We start from the raw sequence: 9,100 nt of genomic DNA, 5'->3' as shown, positions 1-9,100 counted from the left end.
TGCCATGCCCACTGCCCCTGTTCACCAGCCCCGTTCAATTTTTGCTTTGCCCCCCCCCCCTGTTCATTGCCATGTGCGCCAGGATCAGAAAGCAACAGTTTGCAAGCTGCGAGAACTGCCCTGTTGGCAGCTACAACACGGGCCTGCAGTGGCGGCCCGTGCACCGTGTTTGCGTCCATCCATTCATCCATCCATTCGTTGTGTTCATTGCGTGTGCCACTTGAGCTGGCACGGAGACTGCATTTGTGCAGCCCATGCACCGTTGTGGTTCACTGCGTTCAGTTCAAAAGGGAAGACCTTGGACTGCGTGTGAGCAGCCGGCCACGTTCCCTGTCACCTGCATTGTTTGAGCCAGAGACTGCATGCGAGCAGCCTGGCTCCCTGCTAACTGCTTTCTTTTTGCAGAGTTCATTGATCCTGGGCCATGGTTTAGTGTAAAATTTGTAAGTTAAGGTTAAGATGTACTGTACATATGAGTGCGCCCCCGGCATGTCTGTCTTAGCGCCGGCAATTTTATTTAAGTCGTCCGTGTGAGTGGGTTTGTTTAGGTAGTTACTCAGCCCTCAGGTTATTTATTTTGGGGACACGAATACCATGAATGTCGCACTCAGGGATCCGTAGGTAAAATGTACTAGGGGAGAACTACACATGATGGCAAACGAAAATTTGACGACTCGGGACGAGTCTGTAAAAAGGGGAGGGGTAGTGTTGTGGTTGACGAAATTCGCAAACCACCATTCAGGTCCCGTAGGTGAGATATCTCTGTAAGTATATGTGTAGTTAGCCCAAACCCGTTGTTTAGAGGGAATAAATGTCATTCATTCGGGCTGCGACCCTTTTAGATAGCCGTTTTTCTGTTCTATCTTTATTTTGAGCCAACCACGTCTCAACCGCCATCACACAACAACCACCAACCGCAACGCCGCTTCACAACAACAACAACGCCAACAGCCACGACCATACCGTCACAACTCGCTCTCGCAACCATCGCATCACCGCCATTCCCGCGCCGCTTGTGGGCACCGATCCTGGACTCGTACAGGGCGCGCACCGAGCAGCGGGTGCAAAAAGTGGCCTTTCCGAGAAATCGGATCAAGAATGATTCACGCCCACTTCTGTTCCGTCCTATCAGCGAGCGTGGGGCGATTTGGCCCCGCCTCCAGGCGCGTCGGAGGATAATCGATATATGCAGATTTGAGGATCAGGAATGATTCACGCCCACTTTTCCTCTGTCCAATGGGCGAGCGTGGCTCCGCCCCCGAGCCGATCCTGATCCAAAAATCTGCATATGGTTTCTCCTGTCGCACTATAAAGCGCCGAGTGCGGGGCGAATCGGGGGAAGAGTTGGAGAGGTGTGGCAGCGGCAGAGGGGAGAGTTGTGGCGGCGGCGAAATCAGTCGAGAGAGTGTCTGTCGGGGTCCGGAGAGTCTGGAGAAGCCAAGGAGCTTTGTGGAGGTCTGCGCTCGTGTCAGAGTCGGGGAGCTGCGGAGAGGGGAGGCCAGGAACGTGGTCGAGGTCGCAGTGGAGTCGCTCGTCGCGGGACCCAAGCCAGCCAGATATCCTCTTTCCCCTGAGCATCAACAACCCCCCCCCTGTTTCCCCCCGCGCTGAGATAGTGTGAGAAGGGGGCCCCGTTCCCACCCCATCCCAGGCAGTGCCAGCGAGGCCCGCGGAGTCGGGGCGCCGCCGCCATTTTGCGGCTCATCACCAGACGGGTAGGCTCGACGCGGTCTCGGCCCCAGGCCCGTCTGCCCCCTTATCGTTGAGGGTGTCCCCTTTTTCTTTTGCTTTGGAGTATATGTGTTGTCGGCGCCGTCTGTGAAGTAAAACTGTGTAAGTGTTGCCGTGTGCTCGCGCAGTCGGTAGTAGATCTGCATTGTGTTTCTTTTGTTGCAATTGCTTGTGGTGCGTAATTGTTGTTTCTTCTTTTGTTACATTTGCTTTTGGTACATAATTGTGGTAATTGTATATGTGTGCTTTCCGTTTGCCGCGGAATAAATGTGCTTTATGTTGAACTGTTTCTCCCGTTTCGCTTCGTCTTTTCTCTAATTGAATCTCCATCTTACTTCACGTAAAGGGTTGGTCGTGGGCTAAATACGCCCGATAATTAATCGGAACCGTCGAGGTTGACGATAACACCGCTCGGTTATCCCGATAGTACGGAACGGGTCGCTTAAAGTGGCCCGTGTCCGAAGTCGACCTGCGGCGAGGTGCGATCGCCCGGTCTACCCTCCGTGTGGGTACTTAGGTAGGTCGAATTTGGCGAACAATCCTATCCCACGCGGGGGGGCCGATTGGCACGATCGTGGTGAGGCCGAAAGGCCCACCCGTGACTAGTTCCCGGCGTTAGTCCGAGAGGGTCACGACGGGATTGTCCGTCCGGTGGGCGACGTGCCGCGATTCGAGTTACGTGGCCGCTCGCACGCCGGCGGGCGCGAATCAGCAACAATATATATATATACATATATATATATATTGTTGCGGGCCAGGAGTCGGTGGTGGGAACGACCACTAGGTGGGGGTGGTTCGTTGTCTCCCACATACTCCCCGGAATTGTAGGCCGTCGCTCGGATAACTCCGCAAGCCGGCGGGTCGTTTAACCGTCCGTGGAACGCCAATATGTCGACCGCGTGGCGTAGGGTTATTTTGTCTAGATCCAATATACCTAAGTAACCACGTGGTCTCGGCTACCGGGGATCCACGCCCTCGGCACGTCTTGCTCAAACCGAGTCACTCTACCGAATGCGGTAGAGTTCAAACTACCGACTACCAACTCTGGTTCGGGTGCAGCCGAGCGGAAACTGCCAAAACCGTTCCGGCTGGGATGAACGGATTATCGGGGAGAAAACCCCATCTAAACTCAGATCCGAGCCATGCTGGACCAATGCAAGAAGGGACGGAAATGGACTGGGAACATTTCTGTGATGATTCAGTCCCCGGACTCTGTGTAGAATTAATTGATGAATTTTGTGTGGACAGTGGCGTGAAAACGGGAAAGAAAGGGGGGGGGGCGAAAAACACCTCAATTGATGGGTTATGAGCTGTCGTTGTGCACCTTGACACTGGTTTTTTTGACAGACATGAAGATGCGAGGAAAAACGGTATTTTTAATCACGCTAATATATTATATTGCGAGACGCCAACCATGATGATGCTGCTAAACATCTACTCGCCTCACGGCAGCACCTACCGCTGTGTATCTATTCATGGCGCCACCTGGTGGTCCTAGGGGACTCATATGTTCAAAAGAACATACCCTTATATTTTATTTATAGTAAATGAAGACACAAAGCAAGACTTAACGCGAATATGCATGCAAGGAATATTTACAATGATCAAAAAACACTTATTCAGTTCTACTGAAAGACGGGCCCACACACAGACACACACACACACAAATGAAAATAAACCCAGAGTTCTTTATTGGATCCTCGCAGCTGAGGAGAGAGACGAGCTGGGGGTCAGAGTCCAGCTGGGTACCGACCGTCGGAGGAAGGGGGTGCTCCGTGATGCATCACCTGACGAAGTTCGTTGGTTTGGTCCCCCAGTCGCACGTGTGGGACTCGTGGTTCGTGGCGGAGCTCAGGTGGTGAATAGCGGGGTCCACGGAGGGGGGTCAGGGTCGCTCTTTCCTTTCCTTGTAGAGGGCCAGCAGAAACACGTTTGCCGCCTTCACGACCTTCTGCTCAACCCTCCGCTCCAAAAGAACTGCACGCTCAACAACAACCCTGTCGAAAACCTCCGAACAACCTTCATAACAACCCCTTCGTAACAACCCCCAAAAAAACACCTCTGCAACAGAGAGTGCTCAGGAATTTATGGAGCTCCCTCAACGGGGCGGGGCTCACTCGAACAGACCTCACTCCCCGCCCCGATTGGGCAGGCTCCCATGGACTCGCCCTTCCTGGGCGGGGTTTCAGCCCCTGCCGGGAAACTCCACCCACTCTTCCACGCGGCTTCGTACTTGTCGAGCAACAGTATCAATGTTGCAAAGGTCGTCGTGAAAGAGTTACAACATTTGTGGGAGCCGAGAAACCGGAACCGCAAGATCTTGCCTGAGCACGTCAGGGTGCGAGAAGGCAGCTGGTTGGTGGTGGATCGTGATGGGCCGAGGGGTCATGCAGATGGGATGGTTGTTAGATGGCTTGTTAGATGTAATAACCTAACTAAAAGAAATCGCAATGCACGCCTTTGATTCTCCCACTAGACAAAAGGAAGGAGATCTGACTACACACATACTTAATGATGTAACTGACTTTTGGGACATCTGTATGTTGAATGCATGTGGTTTCCAGATCCGTAACTATATTGTTGTGGACGGGGCTTAGGCAGCGATAAACGACCACCAGGGGGAGCAGTAGAGCCGTCTCCCACCGAACACCAGGAATTTAGGTTGTGACTCTCGGATAAGTCCGAAAGGACACGGGCCACTTAAAGGACCGTGGTCGCCAATATTTTGATGGCGTGAGGTCGGTACAACTTGTCTATTCCAATTTACCGAAGTATTCACGCCATTTAGCTACCGGGGAAACCACACCCTCGGCCGACTCTGTCCGAACCGAGTCGCATGTACCGACTCGGGTCTGCCGTACCGAGCAGGAGTTACTATAGCCACACAGGTCCCAATGACAACTTACCGGCCCAATGACCTCACTAATTCTCAATACGCACCGTGCTGGGCCAATGGTATAAACGACAGGCAACGAACTGGAACATTTAACAGATATTTATTTACTATAATAAGACACAGTGTAGACTTAATCTGGAATATCAGGCAGGCAATGTACAATGATCAAAAGCACTCAACAATTTCTACTTGCAGATGGGGCCCACGGACACACACACACACACACACACACACACACACACACACACACACACACACACACACACACACACACACACACACACACACACACACACACACACAATAAATGGACCGTGTGGGGTTTTTATTCGGTCCCTCAGCCCAGGAGGAAAAGACGAGCTGGGGACCAGGACCTGGTCGGGTGCCTCTCCGCCTCGTGCAGTCACAATTTACTTCAACCATCACGGTGGGACTCTAACCCACGTTCCGAAATCCACAGGCCCGTGACCGTAGCTGCCCGGCCTCCACCACCACGATGAGCCACCGCGAAGGACCGCAGACAAAAAGCCACCACGACCGCAGACAAAAAGCCACCATGACCAAGACCAAGCCAATCCCCACGATGACTCCCGTACACTAGTCCTCACAACCACTCTCCTCTTCTTGCCAGGTCCGAGGGATTTCTTCCCCTCCCACTCGCCTCCTGATTGGACGAGGGGTTGTCGGGCGACTAGTGGCCTCCCCTCATTGGTCAGGCCGAACACTCCATCTGGCTAAGGCGGAGCCAGCCCTGAGGTGATGAGCTTCCTGATTGGACAAGGGGTGGAGTCGGAGCTGAGGTGATTGTAGCTCCCCCGTCCTCCTCACCTCAGGCCACGTGCGTAATGGCGACGGTGGAGCGAGGCGAAGGTCTGCTGTTGTTGTTGTTGTAGTTGATGTATTGTTGCGAATCTGGAAGCCATGAGCACACAAAATGCAGGTCCTTTAGATCAGTTATATCGGTAAGTACATGTTGCCATTTGGGGTCCCGACCCTAGTCAAATGGGTAATTAAATGTTCCTGCGCCGTGGAGTTATTTTAATAGTCAGGTTTTCTTTTCGTTTATTTTTACACCAACGACATCACCGCCGACGACACCGCATCACACTCACCTTCACTTCGCTTCCTTCACCTCGCTCTGGCCGATGTCAGGGGTGGGTCCTGCAGGACCCTGCAGGAACATGTTGCGGTCCTGCAGAAACATGAGGGGCAGTCCTTTGGAAGAAGGTGGAGTTCGGGGAGGAGCCACGCGGCGACCCTCAACCAATCGGTGGGCAGCGGGTGGGGTGACCGCCACTCAGGCAATCCGGGCTCGCGAAAGGAGGAAAGGGCTCCGCGTGACGTCACCACGCCCCCGGGCCAATCAAAGGACTTGCCGGCCCTTTTAGCCAGTGAGAGAGACGAAGAGCGACTTTGCTCGGCGATTAAACCGCTTGGAATCGCCCACGGAACGAGCGCGCTAAGCGGCTCGTTTCCGTACGAGTTCCGTCGAGGGTGTGAAGACTCGGTGGATCGCCACGTGGTCTCTAGGTATTTTGAAGATTTGGCAAATAACCCTGTACCACGTGGTGGAAATATTGACCCTTCACGGTCCAAAACAAAGGACCCGTCGACTCCGGACTTATCCAGGGCGACGATCTGAATTCCGAGCGATCGGTTGAACCGACTCTTCTGCTCCATCTGGTGGTCGTGCTCGCGGCCGACGTCCCGGCCCCGCAACAGTATAAATTCTAACTATAAAATAACTCGTAGCGCACACTTGAAATTCCCATTAGACAGAAGGGACGGGACCCTAACTATAAACACATACTTATCGAAATAACTAAGCTTAGGGACTGCAGTCTGTTTGTGTGCAAATGGCTTCCAGATTCGTAATAATATTATATATTGTTGTAGACTAGAAACAAGCCGATTTCAATATCGAGGCTTTAATTCACTCAATCAAGGTGATATCTGAAAGCGTAAACAAAACACAAGTATAAACATTAACAATCGTAATAAGGCAGTAAATGATAAAGGCGATACATTACTTTAAGGAGATCAACTAACGTCTCACCGAATCACATTACGAAGACACGGGAAATTCCCGGATCTCCTCACAGCTTCACACTCGATACGTAACGTGTGACATTGCGTGACTCGTGACCTCACAGCTTGCAACAACAACAACAGCACTATAAAGATTCATCACATTCACCCCACCTCTAAAGTTCAACCAAAAATTTCCCAAGATATTCAGGAGGGCGTCTGATCCGTTCAGATCGCTGCAATGGGGACTGTTTAACTGATGACAAGGGTTCAGTTGCACTCGTTTCCTCAGCTAAAGTCTGTTTCTCTGGCATAGAAGAATTGCTCGGTGTTATCTCTCCATTTTCGAAACCAGCCTGCTGTTGCTCCACAGGTAGGGCATCACCCATCACGTTCCCAGGTGGAACATCACCAGGAGGTGACAAATGTCGCAGTGATACAGTGGTCTCCCGGCCATCAGAAAGTCTGCCGTGGGCAGACTCCGGATTTGCATCAATGAGTTTGACTTCATCCACCAAGAGATCATACTTGCTCTGGCGTACTTGTCTTTTCATCAGCACAGTGCCAGGAGAAGCCAACCAGGTGGGTATAGAATATCCACTGGTAGATCAGCGCTGGTAGCTAAACAGTCGTTCATGTGGAATGGCATTAGTGGATGTGGAGATTAGCGACCGAACAGAATGCAGAGCATCAGCAAGAACAGCCTCCCACTGCACAGTCTTCAGTTCTCACGACTTAAGCGCGAAGGTCACAGCTTTCCAGATGATACCATTGTATCTTTCCACCAGTCCGTTTCCTTGTGGGTTAGTAGTTCGACTGGTGGCAATGCCCCGTCCATGCAGAAACGGTTTGAGTTCTTCGGACATAAAGGAAAATCCTCGGTCAGAGTGTATAAGAAGGCATACCAAAGATTGCAAACAGTTGGCAGAGGTATTTTATGACGGTTGCTGAAGTGATGTCAGCACATGGAAAGGCAAAGGGAAACCTTGAAAACTCATCAACAACAGTTAACATGCAGCGATTGTCCGTCACTGATGGCAAAGGTCCTTTAAAATCGATGTTTAGCCTCTCGAAAGGCAAGGTAGCGTTGATGAGATTACTTGGGGTGGCCTTATGGAATCTCGGTTTGAGTTCAGCGCAGACTGGACAAGATGCACTCATCCTTTTAACTTCTTCGACAGAAAAGGGTAGATTTCGGCAGCGCATGAAGTGGGCCATCCTTGTTACACCTGTATGGCATAATGAGCTGTGCAGATCTTGCAAGGTTTTGCCGTTAATAGCTGAACAGCAAATTCATGAAAAGGCGTCAGCAGCAGCGTTTTCTTTCCCCGGGCGATAAATTATGTCATAGCTGTAGCATGACAGCTTGATGCACCACCTCATAATCTTTTCATTCTTGATTTTTCCAGCTTTTTTGTTATCAAACATAAACGCAACAGACTGAGAGTGCTGTGAAGTGTGGTGGTACCATCTCTGACTTATTTCCAGTTGTTACTGGAGTTCGTCAGGGATGTGTACTTGCCCCCACACTTTTCAGCACTTGTATGGACTGGATTCTAGGGAGGATGTCGGAGAGATCAAGTTGCGGTGCGTCATTTGGGAATGTCAAGATCTCGGACCTTGACTTTGCAGATGATGCAGTCATCTTTGCGGAGACTTTAGACATCCTCTTGGGGGCCCTCGAGGTGCTGAATGAGGAGTCGGAGCCGTTGGGATTACGGGTTTCTTGGGTCAAAACTAAGATCCAGGCTTTCGGTGACATCTTGGATGCTGCTGTCCTGTCTGTGTCTGTTTGTGGTGAGGATGTTGAGGTCGTGGAGAGATTCACTTACCTTGGCAGTGATATTCATGTCTCTGCTGGCTGCGAGTCAGAGGTCAATAGACGTCTGGGTCGGGCCTGGGGAGTCATGGATTCACTGGATCATGGGGTGTGGCGCTGCCGGTACCTGTGCGGGAGGACGAAAGTCCGAGTCTTCAGGTCCTTGGTACTTCCAGTCTTGCTCTATGGGTGCGAGACTTGGACTCTGACCAAGGATCTGAGACGGAGACTTAATTCCTTTGGTACCAGGTCTCTTCGGAGAATCCTTGGCTATCGCTGGTCGGATTTTGTGTCCAACGAGCGGTTGCTGAGAGAGACTCGGATGAGATTTGTTACCTGCATAGTCCGTGAGCGTCAGTTGCGGCTGTATGGACATGTGGCTCGTTTTCCTGACTCTGATCCTGCTCACCAGATTCTCTCAGCGAGGGAGTCTCATGAGTGGAGGAGGCCAGTGGGTCGACCACGTGCCTCATGGTTGCAACAGGTTGACCATCATCTCAAGGAGATGGGGATGGGCCTGGCATCTGCCTGGGGGATGGCCAGACGGAGGCCCCTGGAGTACCGGCGGAAAGTGGACGCAGCGACGTGCAGTTCTGGCACATGCTCCCATACCTGACCTGACCTGA

General features: G+C 51.8%; 1 pseudogene; it reads right to left on the bottom strand.

Annotated features, from left to right (window-relative positions):
- Positions 1–6,819: 6,819 nt before the first annotated feature.
- Positions 6,820–8,457, bottom strand: LOC147021259 (uncharacterized; annotated as a pseudogene).
- Between the last annotated feature and the right edge of the window lie 643 nt (positions 8,458–9,100).

Source organism: Eptatretus burgeri, chromosome 8 (genome assembly GCF_056783735.1).
Source record: "Eptatretus burgeri isolate ZD-2024b chromosome 8, Ebu_testis_v1, whole genome shotgun sequence".
In the NCBI taxonomy this organism is placed as follows: Eukaryota; Metazoa; Chordata; class Myxini; order Myxiniformes; family Myxinidae; genus Eptatretus; species Eptatretus burgeri.
Note: the sequence above shows the minus strand (reverse complement) of the source record. Positions and strands in the feature narration are given on the sequence as shown.